Source organism: Anticarsia gemmatalis, chromosome 6, assembly GCF_050436995.1.
Source record: "Anticarsia gemmatalis isolate Benzon Research Colony breed Stoneville strain chromosome 6, ilAntGemm2 primary, whole genome shotgun sequence".
Lineage (NCBI taxonomy): Eukaryota > Metazoa > Arthropoda > Insecta > Lepidoptera > Erebidae > Anticarsia > Anticarsia gemmatalis.
In genome coordinates, this window is record NC_134750.1 from 12,596,161 (window position 1) to 12,607,653 (window position 11,493).

The following is an 11,493-nucleotide window of genomic DNA, read 5'->3' on the forward strand; positions in this document are numbered from 1 at the left end:
CATTATTGAGCTATAAAATCATATTCATCAGGATGTTATTAAAATCCATCCTGTACGGAAATAACTCTCATTTTTATATTCTTATCTTAATTACTACTAAACACGACACTGATCTAATATTTTACAAGATTAACGTGTAGTATTATTATATTGTTGGAGTTTAAATATAGTCTAGAATTTAGGAAAACCTTAGGTACTATTTGGGCTTTCATCTCACTGCTGGGTAGAAGTCATCACAGGGAGACAATGATCTTCATTCGTCCCGATCTTTTGCCACCTTAATCCTCTATACCTTTGTGTAATAATAAAGACTATTCAATGAAAGTGTGAAAAAATGGTCAGGTCAAGATTAAAAAAAAAAGAAATCACAATTGTGCCAGTAAAGCTGAGCATCGACGTTGTTACTCGGGGGGCTTCCTATCCTTCCTATCATATATCGAGGATATGTAATGTATATATCTAGTTGTATCTAACAATTATCAAAAGACTTGGTAGATTACATTGGCACAAGGAAGAGCAACCAAAGAATATTATCTCAAGAATATACTTGTCACATTACGAATCATAAGACAACCCTCGAAATCAAAATTGACGCTCACCAACCTTGAGCCACTGATACACATAACATATTAATATAATATAATACCCACTTTTCTATCTATACATATAAAATTACTCGTCTTAACTGACTGATTGCCTAATTGACTGACTGATAATCACCGCACAGTCTAAACTATAGAAGTTAAAAACATAAAATTTCGACAAAGAGTGTCTTTTATGATGTACGCACCCCCTAAAGAAGAAAAAGTTTTTTTTATGGAAAATCATCCTCTAAAAACAATCAACTTTTATTTTTCCTTACTTTTAAGCGAGCGGACCCGCGCGGTTCCCCTAGTCTTCTATATTCACATGTTTTCTCCCTAGCACCGATTACGAACGTATTCAAAGATAATTTGAAAGTAAGGCCGGCATTGAATTAGTTTAAAAAACATAATTGTAATGAATTGCAAATTCATCTCGGAATTACGGCCTCCGCGCCACCGGCGAGAATTTGGCAAGAGATTTAAGATTCAAAATTAAAATAATATCTAAGATCTAATAAGATTTTGTTGGGAAATTTCTAGTAAAAGGTTCCAATTACGTTAGATTTGAAAATTGAGATTAGGTTTCGTTTTATTCTCGTGAAAGGATTTGGGAGCAGGTATTCCTTTTAGTAGACTTTTGAGAATACATACTTCTGAGATATTATATTGGGTAGTTCAGCGAATTAATCTATGTTATATTCTTTTTTTTTTAGCCTGGAGAAGACGTATTGGTGACAGTAAAAACAGTGAATTATTACAACAAGTGATCATCTTGATACATATTACTATTTCCCATGTATTGGCACTAAACTGTGTAATCAACCCTTCAGAGTTTAAGTAAATAACTATTAATGGACAACTCACACATAATTATTTGATTCCAAACTAAGCACAGCTTGTACTATGGAAACGAAACAACTGATTCACTTGCTATAGTATTCTTTGAAATACATACATAAATAAATGATACGTATATAACTATGTTTCAATAATTTTCGATATTCCAAAGTCCTAAAGGCAGCATTTATTTATAGTGAATCTAGAACGCTATATTTGTACCTGGTCCTCAAAATAATTATCATTTCTACAGATTGACTACAAGCAAAGTCGCATATATGAACTAGTTTACTCAAAGCCAGCGATATATCGAGTACAATGTATTTATAGATAGGTACGTGTGTTGTTCGCGTGTTGTTTTTAAACGCAAACGATTTCATTTCATGACATTGACACGTAGTGATCGTTCACCACTTTATACATAACTTTGTATACGAAATAATGTCACAATATGCACAATCTTGGGTATTTTTATTATACACGCATACTCAATATATAAATGCGAATGTCTGTCTATATGTTGTGTAGTCACGGCTAAACACCTCGACCGATTTTCATGGACGTGGTTGAAGACTCAGAATGTACCAAGTCTACTTTTATATAGGTTAAATATGGGGATGTAAGTTGATATGCGAGCGGTCTCACGCGGGTTAGCTTGTCTATCTATACTAATATAATAAAGCTGAACAGTTTGTTTGTTTGAAAGCGCTAATCTCAGGAACTACCGGTCCGATTTGAAAAATTCTTTCGGTGTTTGATAGCCCATTGATGGAGGAAGGCTTATGTCATCACGCTACGGCCAATAGGAGCAGAGTACCAATATTTTTTTTTTACTAAAATGGGGAAAATTTTGACCCACTCTCAAATGTGACGAAAGCGAAGTCGCGAGTCAGCTAGTACTTTCATAAAGTATAATTTGACAGTTAAGAATTCCTTGTCCCTTCTATTATGAACCAGCTGTCATACGTGGGTCTACTCGTCTACCATTTAAGATTTTAACATAAAAAAATATCACGTTCTATTTTAAATGTCAGACTACTAACATCTCAATGAAAGACCAAAACTCAGATGATCAAAGATATCTCTAGTAGTTACTCGATACATAAACTAAGAACTACTTCATCCAATAGTTTATCAATCATCAAGTGCTATAAGCCAATTCTTCACTTAAAACCGCCTTATAAAGAGATACTTAAAACTCTCAAAAGTCTATAATTATCTGTTCTATTCTATTTTTATCAGCCTTCTTCAAAGTTATTAATAGTACGCGAGGTCAATGACATAAATATTAGATGGTAGCTTCAAGGAGCTTTCACTATTGCTACTGATGTTAAGTTCGGTGAAGGGAGTTTGATGTTAAGCAATGTTGACACGATCAAATGTCAGATGGGTGAACGTTTATAAAATGTTAAGTTAACGTGTTTTTTGTGTCTCAGAAGACAGTTATAAAATATTAAGGTAGAATTTATAGGGTTGATTGTATTTTTCTTAGTATGAAATATCTCAAACAGGTCTTGAATAACGTTATAGTCTACGTGTTGCAGTATTCAGCACATTTCCTCATATAAATGATTTTTAAACAAGATTTACTTGTTAGTAAGTTCATAAGCAATTATAACAAGGACACCTATTATCTTAAACACAGCGTTATTGGTGCCGCGATAGAAAAAGCATCAATAAAGTTGAGAATAGCTAGAAATCGTGGTATCGATGCCTGTATAGAGCAATATGATCCACAAATTGTCGTTTCGGAATCTTTAATTAATATTTGTTAAATCTACAAAGTAATTATTTTACTTAGGGAGTTGTTTAATCATCCATCCACCCTCATGGTAAGACTGCGTGATATAACGCATCATACAGAGCAGTAAACGTTGACCCCTCCGAGCGATCGACCTAGGCATTCATCGCTATATTTAGATTCATTGATACCGCAAAACAATAATACAATCATATTAATTACTTGAAGATATCTTATGCATTATGAGTGAAAGAGATGACGCTATGCAGTGATAGTGTCGTCTCTCTCACGCTTTTCTAGTTTGTGGTGAAGTTTTGATTTCGAGTCTATGTCGGATTGCAAAATTGTAAACTAACCGACCGATAAAGTTATAGAACATGACGTGTCTGCTAAAATTTCACCTGTTAAAGTAATTCAAACTTATTTGAAGATAGCTTAGCCACATTCAGAGGTTAACGATAGTTATTGTAAATTAAGGATTTAGTGTTATATAAAATATTTATAATTATACATGCAGTCTTAATTCAAGCGAAGATTGGGTCGATATTTACTTTTATTTTTATGAATAAAAATAACAACGTGTAGCATATTGCGCTTTTAAATTTTGCTTGAAATTAGGATAGAGATTAAAAATATAAGATAAGGCTTAAAATCTAAAGTTTCAAGAGAAACGTAGAGAAAAGGTTTTTAGATTTACAATTACTATAACTTGGAAAATATCGAAATGAAAAAACAACACTGAACTTATATATTTGTTTCTCAATCTTACAACTTATATAAATTTTCGAAGCACGAGTGTAGGTTATCTAAGTTGCAAGTTTATCTAGGTTTGGACTTATTTACATTTTCAGTGTTTTGTTGAATGCATACAAATGTGGACGTGTGTCTTCTGCGAACTTGTAAAGTCTAATACATATCCAAGAATTTATTTTATTAAATAGTGCTTAAACTGAATTATATATGTTACTGTAAAAGCCCGGACTGTGGTAAATCCTAAGATTTTCCGGTATTTGCCAATTAAATGGTGGTAAAAGTTCGAAATAAAAGAACGTCCGGACTTTTACCATTGAGAGTTGGTAAATCTTAGGTTTTACCGGAAAATCTTAGGATTTACTACAGTTCGGGCTTTTACAGTAACATATATAATCCACCAAGTGGCGCTTAACTAATGACGGATTATGAAAACCATATAAAATACAACTTTGCATAAATAACTACTGCAGTAGCTCGATTCTCTACTACTATCGACTACCGACAACCAACCTGTCATCGTGAAATTTTGTATGAGAATCTGATCAGCGCCTCTGACGAGCGTCGTGGGAAGTGTTTTGGCAGTACATTCTAAATGTCAAAATTTCGGTTGCCGGTAGTCGATAGTGGTAGAAAATCGAGGTACAGTTGATTCACAGACACACAACTCTTTATAAAGTGTCAAAATCCAATTATAACATTTGGGAGGATACCTATTTTCCTATCAACATCATGTACACAATGTAGTCATAGCTTTAAGCCGGTTGGTTGTTCTTGCAACAAAATTGGCAAAACTTGCACTGATATTTGGCAACGTGACTTAAGTTAAATCAAAGGGAGTAGTGTGTGTGTGTGGGTTGTAAATATACACGATGTGTGCTTTATATATGTCGCACAGCAAGAATATAAAGTAATAATGAGCTTTGGTTAACATTAACCAAAGTTGACTTAAACTTAAAGTGTATAAAGTGTAAAAATTGTATTGCGATGTGCAGTCGGTATTAAGTATCGAAAGTTTGACATTTAAAATGTACTGAAAAAATATTTCCTACAGCGCCCACTAGAGGCCCTGATTAGATTTTCATACAAATTATATCTATAGTGGTAGAGAATCGCGATACTGAATACATACATAAATATATTATATACCACCGGTTAGTTATCAAGATACATTAGAAGAAAATTTGGAAATCATCCTGTAGTACTCGAAGGTGTGTAGAGGTGTGTATTTCTGAATTAAATCTTCTGTTATAATCTACTCTTGCTCTTCATTTGACATTAATTTTCTAGCAATTCCCCGAAGAACAAACCCAATTGATTGTCGGACGTTTACCGTCTGGAGATGTGATCTAATAATCACTTAAACACGAATGGCATAGGGCCTAACATTCATGAATAAGGCTGAAAATCTAACGCCCCATTAGATATAGAAAATAAATTATCCAAATCACAAGTAAAGGGAGAGTTATCACTTCATGCTGTGAAAAAAAATCCTCGTTTAATTCGCGAATAGTTCCAAAACTGTGTAGCGAATTTAATGTCATTTTAGCACTCTATGTGATGGTAGAAGCTTCCTAGCTTTTAGTGTAAAATTCATTAAAGTTATTTGTACGACGACGGTTTTCAAAAACGTCTTAAACATTGTACTGTAATTGGATTTTTTTTTCTGGAAAAAATATATGCCAATAGCGAAAAGAGTCTACAGACAAAAAATTAACGATCTTTTTACAAAACCTTTAGTATTTCATGTCAGTTATTCACCCAAAAAAGCGTGTGCTATAACACATTTGCATATATTATCATACGCACATCCCATTATGCGTACGTCCTAGATAAATAAAAGAGATCGACCGTTGAACCTGAACTGAAGGATATAATGTATGGCATACATAGCCCCATTTTAGTTTACGGTTAGATCATACAATTAGGTGTTACAGAAGAAACGCACCACGCTTCAAACTGTCAGATACTCATTGGCAACTTGCGCATTAAAAGATGTTGATGATTTTTGATAGCTATAAGGTCTCACATACATTTTGCTTTTTTGTGTAGAGAAAAGATTTTATTACAAGTTCATGCATATTATAATGCGAAAAGACTTTTTCCCCGACCTAATACATTGAAATCATAAAGTTATTTTTATCATTATCATACAGTATGACAAAATGTTGTATTTGGTATAGATGTGAATGAAACAAGGAAGGATTAGCAGCCCCCAGCCCCTATGGAAAAAAGCGTGATTTTATGTATGCATGTATGTGTCAATTTCTGCTTCTTTCACCCATTTAACAACCTAAGCGTTATTATATTGTCACGCTTGTCTTCTGTAGCATATATTCTGTGGATATCAGTTTTGATATAAGCAGAAGCCGTAGTGCATGTTAATAGTGTTTACAGTCGCTCTTGTATTCAGTCTCAGGACGCACCCTGTTTGTGAAACTTTTAGATTAGATTATACTTTCAAGTACCTTGCAGGTCAGCGGTAGAAGATGATAGATACTTAGCTGTGTCTTGGTTTCAACTTTGAATCCAAGAGTCTCTTTCATAGTTTTTTGCATTTTTGTAAAAGGAACAGGAATATTGCTAGCTATCTTCGATTTGGAGTAAAGCTACATGGTTTCTTTTCAACAATCAGACCTTTTAAAAAAGTATATAGGCGGTTTAAATTAAATACTAAGGCAAAGGTAACCAAATACCGTCTACCATCAAACTCAATCTCGATCATTTTCGTTTTACTTTAAAATCACATCTCATTTGGTTGATCTCATCACGTCCTTAACCAGCAAATCAAAATCAAATATAATCGAGAACCAAAACAATCTACGCATCCATATTCTCAAAACCCATGGAAATTAACCCGAAACCCCATGAACATTCTGTCAAAACCGTTATAACGTTGCCAAGTCACGTATGGGCGCGGCTTAGGCGTCGAGTGGTGGGAATTGTTTCCACGGTCACAAAGCTAATCCCGCAGCAATGAGTAACAACGCACGTTTGGTGATTACAAGGTGTGATTGAGAAGTGCGGTTAGCAGCTTTGAAGTTTGTTGTGTTTTGGGTGATTTGTGGTATATGTAGCTATAGATTAATGATTGTTGAATCCTTCGTATTTAGTCTACTGCCATATGAAAAAGGTGGCTAGAAATCGCGCTACGAAATGATACGATTCTCTAGTATTATCTAATATCGACCACGAGCTAGATGTAAAAAAAAATACTTGAAATTCTGCGCCTCTAGTGGGTGCCATAGGTACTGTTTCTGCAGTATAATCGATATGTAACACTCGGCAGTCACTATTATCACTACCGAAAGTTTGACATTAAAATTTTTCTTTAAACCAGTACACAGTCTTACTGTGAGCAAATAAATAGCTGAATTTCGAAATCACTTATGTTTTTGAAATCGTTGAACGGAAAAATAATTTTGGTTGATAATAAGAATTTCTATTATTTAAGATTTTTTTATAGTAGTTTGGTAGCACGATCGTTCCGCCTTGTTATTTTGAAGTCACACAATTGAAGTGTTTTATTGCATTAACAAATTAAATAAATAACTGACAATGAATAAAGAGTTATATTAAATGCATTGACAAAGACTAAATAACTAGCGCACGATTCATCTAAATTGACAGACTTTAGCATTTTCACTTTCAATCTATTTCGATTCAAAACAAATTGTTTTTTAGTCTTTAGTATATAACAATAGCCTAGCACTTGTGCAAATAACATAGGTAATAGTTTTTTTTTATTAGACTGCTCGTGGTATGTGCAGTGTATGAGACTGCTGATGACTAAGTAAGTATCTCGATGTATGGCTTCGATCTCCGAGTCGGGGAAAGTGCTATTCGGTTTTGGTTATATTATATATATTGTCCATCGGTTTAAGACAATAGGCTCGTTTCCTATTAAATGGTACAATATTGTGTGCTTGTATTTCAGACGTCTGTCTATAACTTTGGGTATAACAGGTATTATGTTATCTGGGGATATCCCACTGACCCAGACTATAATGTTTTGTAATAAATCGGGTTAATACCCATATTTTTTTACCTACTTCTAATTTATTCGCCTTGAAATAAATTCACATAGGGGCAGTCCCTAACGATACGCACTAAGTATCGAATCACTATCAACAAAGCAAGTTCTTCTAACTTTTTGTGCAACACAGAGGTACTTTCCTAAGACAACCTGATCAGCATTCCTAGTGTATTCCGCGAGAACTACACTTTTTTAAATTACTTTTTAGGTCAAGGTTTTAATAGTACCGTCTGTAAAAAATGGCGTTACTTATCAATATATCGCGTCTCTCTGCCTTCCAATGAAAATATACCGAAGCGTTTATAAAATTCTCGATGACTTTTATGCAAGCAAAAAACGTATGTCATAGTCAACGACTACAACTTTTTGCTAAACAATTTCCTTCAATACGTGAACTATCTTTAACAACTTATACCTACCTATTATCCTCCCAGACTATTTTCAATCATACCTTTATCTCATCCATCGTCAAGTCATCTAACACCACCAAGACCTTGTACTTTCTAAGGCTAGACTTCACCTGATGCAATCGCAACCAGACAATAGATTGCCAATATTCGGACATGATCGGTGACCTTGACTGCGTAAAGGTCAAGTGACTAATACAGATCTTCTTACTGATGCAATCTAGATTTAATGTTGTCTAATTATGTGCTAATTTAATTGAATGAGGATTAGTGTTTGTGCTAATTTGGTACATTACGAAATTTGTTAAATTTTATTTAAATATAATTTATATATTTTTATAATTTTGCTGTTATATTTTCACTGGTTTTTACATGGCTCCGCTCACGTACAAACTTATATCCACTATTACGGCTTCTACGTGATGGTTCAAAACAAAATCTATGATTAGGTTCTCGATTCCTTGCTTGCTTTTCTAAACAATTCCGTGACGGTCTCCGTAGCGCAGTGGTAAAGGTGGTCGCTATGCCACTACCAGTGCCTCGGGAGATCGTGGGTTTATTTATTTACCACAAATAGTTTTTTCGGGTCTGGTTCTACTTTGGATCCGTTGTTTGTATGTTAGTAAAAGTCCCCGCGACACAAGAGCAATTCTTAGTGCTGACGTTGTCTTTTAAAAAAGTAAAAATAGGTAAAATAATTATAATTGTTAAAAGTTCTAAAGGGTAATACCGTGAATCATAAAATTGCTAAAGAAATCGTTACCATCTTAAACAAATAGTACCCAAATTCACACCGATTTATAACCTAATTAGGTTTTTAAGGTAGTACCTGTACACAAAGAAGTGTTGAACAGGTTTCTATTTAACTCTTCATCGACCTTGGAGGTCAGCTGATGCAATATTAGTAGACAACGATGCTAGTTTTAGTACAACGAACTGTTATAAAGAATTGCCTTATTTGCTTGGTTCTTCCTTGTGTGATTCAATAAGAAAACGTTTTTCGTTCCTTTTCTCCGTGATCAAAATCATTTGATGCATTTAAGTTTATGGTCTTCTTGTCGTGTTAAGTAGGCAGTTAAGTAATAAATACACCGGTGACAAAGTATACATTTTTGTGACGCTGACTGTATTGTACGAAGTGCGGACGCTTTTTAGCGCTAATGCGAATGGGATTTAATAGCCGCAAAGTATTGGGAGTATTTTTATTTTTGGCATGATTAAATCGGGTAGCATGGTACATTATTTTGTTTTTTTTCGTAGATTATTTAAGATTTTCATAACTGTTGTAAGCCAAGACTTCAGTTGAACAAAGCATCATTACTTTGAGTCGAAAGCCTTTATGTACCCTCATATTATTTACTAAGTTTAATAAGAATAACTTCACTTACTTTTAAGGTATCAGCAACAATCTTTAATTTAATAGTCCACAAGTTCTTGGATAGAAGCCACACGACCCTAAAGTGAATCAATTGAATTTAGATTAAAAACAGTTTTCTGTTGCGTAGAATTGTTGTCTGATCGCGTGTATTGATGTGTGAGCATCTATTTTAAATCATTGCATTATTGTATTTGGGCCAGGATACCGTAACAACGCGACTAAAGGTTCCCGTTACTGTATATATCAATAGAATTTGATATTCTTATGAAATAGACTTGGGTTACGAATGTTTTAATGTGTTTGATACAATTTTAGTTTGATAAATGTGCTACAAACCTGATTGGCGTCGATTTTTAGGTCCTGTGTCACAGCTTAGGAATAAACGTTAGTTATATTTGCTAGATAAAGTAACTCCAAATGTATTGTAACAACTGTCAAAATCCTATGAGCTCATATCGATTCTAAAGCAATCTTTACTTTATTTATGTAGGTAGAACGAAAATATTTTTTGTTGCCAATTTTAAAAAAAATGTTGTGGTGGTGTTTCATTTCACCAAAATTGAAGACGTTGCCATTTGACAATAATTTTATGACACAAAAAAAATAATTTTCAAGGATAAAAAATTCAGAATTATTAGAAATGATAATGATTTATATAAATTATCTGTAATCCTGCATTTGTAATTAAATTGTAAAATCATTTATATCATAAATAGATAAGTAGAAATCAATGTGATAGTTACAAGCAATTAAAAATAATCTCTTATTAACCTAACTAATAATCTATTTATCCGATATTTACCAAAGAAAATAAGTTGAATAACGTGATGCCTATCACATTATGGATAAATGACATCATAATAATATCATTTAAATTAATTAGAGCAGTGATAGCCGAGTGGTATGTATAAGTTGATACCTCCCACGCAGGTGGTCGCAGGTTCGAACCCGAGGCAACACGCCAACGACTTTTCGAAGTTATGTGTGTATTAGAAATAATTATCACATGTCTCACAGCAGTGGGACATTAATAGGTTAAATTTATTTATTTATTTAATCACTTTTTAATGAGCAACTATTGCCATGTTAATTATCACTAATAATCAGCTTAGCCTTACGTCCAACTATGTTGGAGTCGGCTTCCAGTCTTACCGGATGCTGCTGAATATCAGTATTTTACATGGAACGAGTGCCTATCAGACCTCTACAACCCAAGTACCTGAGTTATAACACGATACCCCTCAGTAACACTGGTTGTCAGACTTTCAAGCTTTTGACTCCTGGTAACGACTGTCAAAGATCTCTGAAAATGACAGCAGGTACGCAGAATTTAGCTGGCTTTCTGAAAGACGGAAAAAACTCGGTATTTACAATATAGACTGGAATTTTATGCCCTTATCTAAAAATACATTTTCTCTGATCGTTTCTCTTGAGCCGTGACTGGAAACTACTTAAAATAAAGTTCTATTTGTTTTGCTCTAATAATATAATCTGTTTCGAAGTAAAGTTGAGAACTATTTCTAATAATTATTTGTGTAAAAATGCCTCTAGAATTATTACAAAGTATGGCAAGGTTACGTCTAAGTTTAATAACTGTTATTATTTTCACATTACTTGTTCCACAGTGAAAATATTTTCTTGGAAATCCCTTTACAAAGTTATATTTGCACGACGTCTAATTTACAGTAAGGGGAACCCCCTTGATATACTGATAAGTGATAATTTTAGAATGACATCCTACCTTTCGGAGTGTCTGTCCG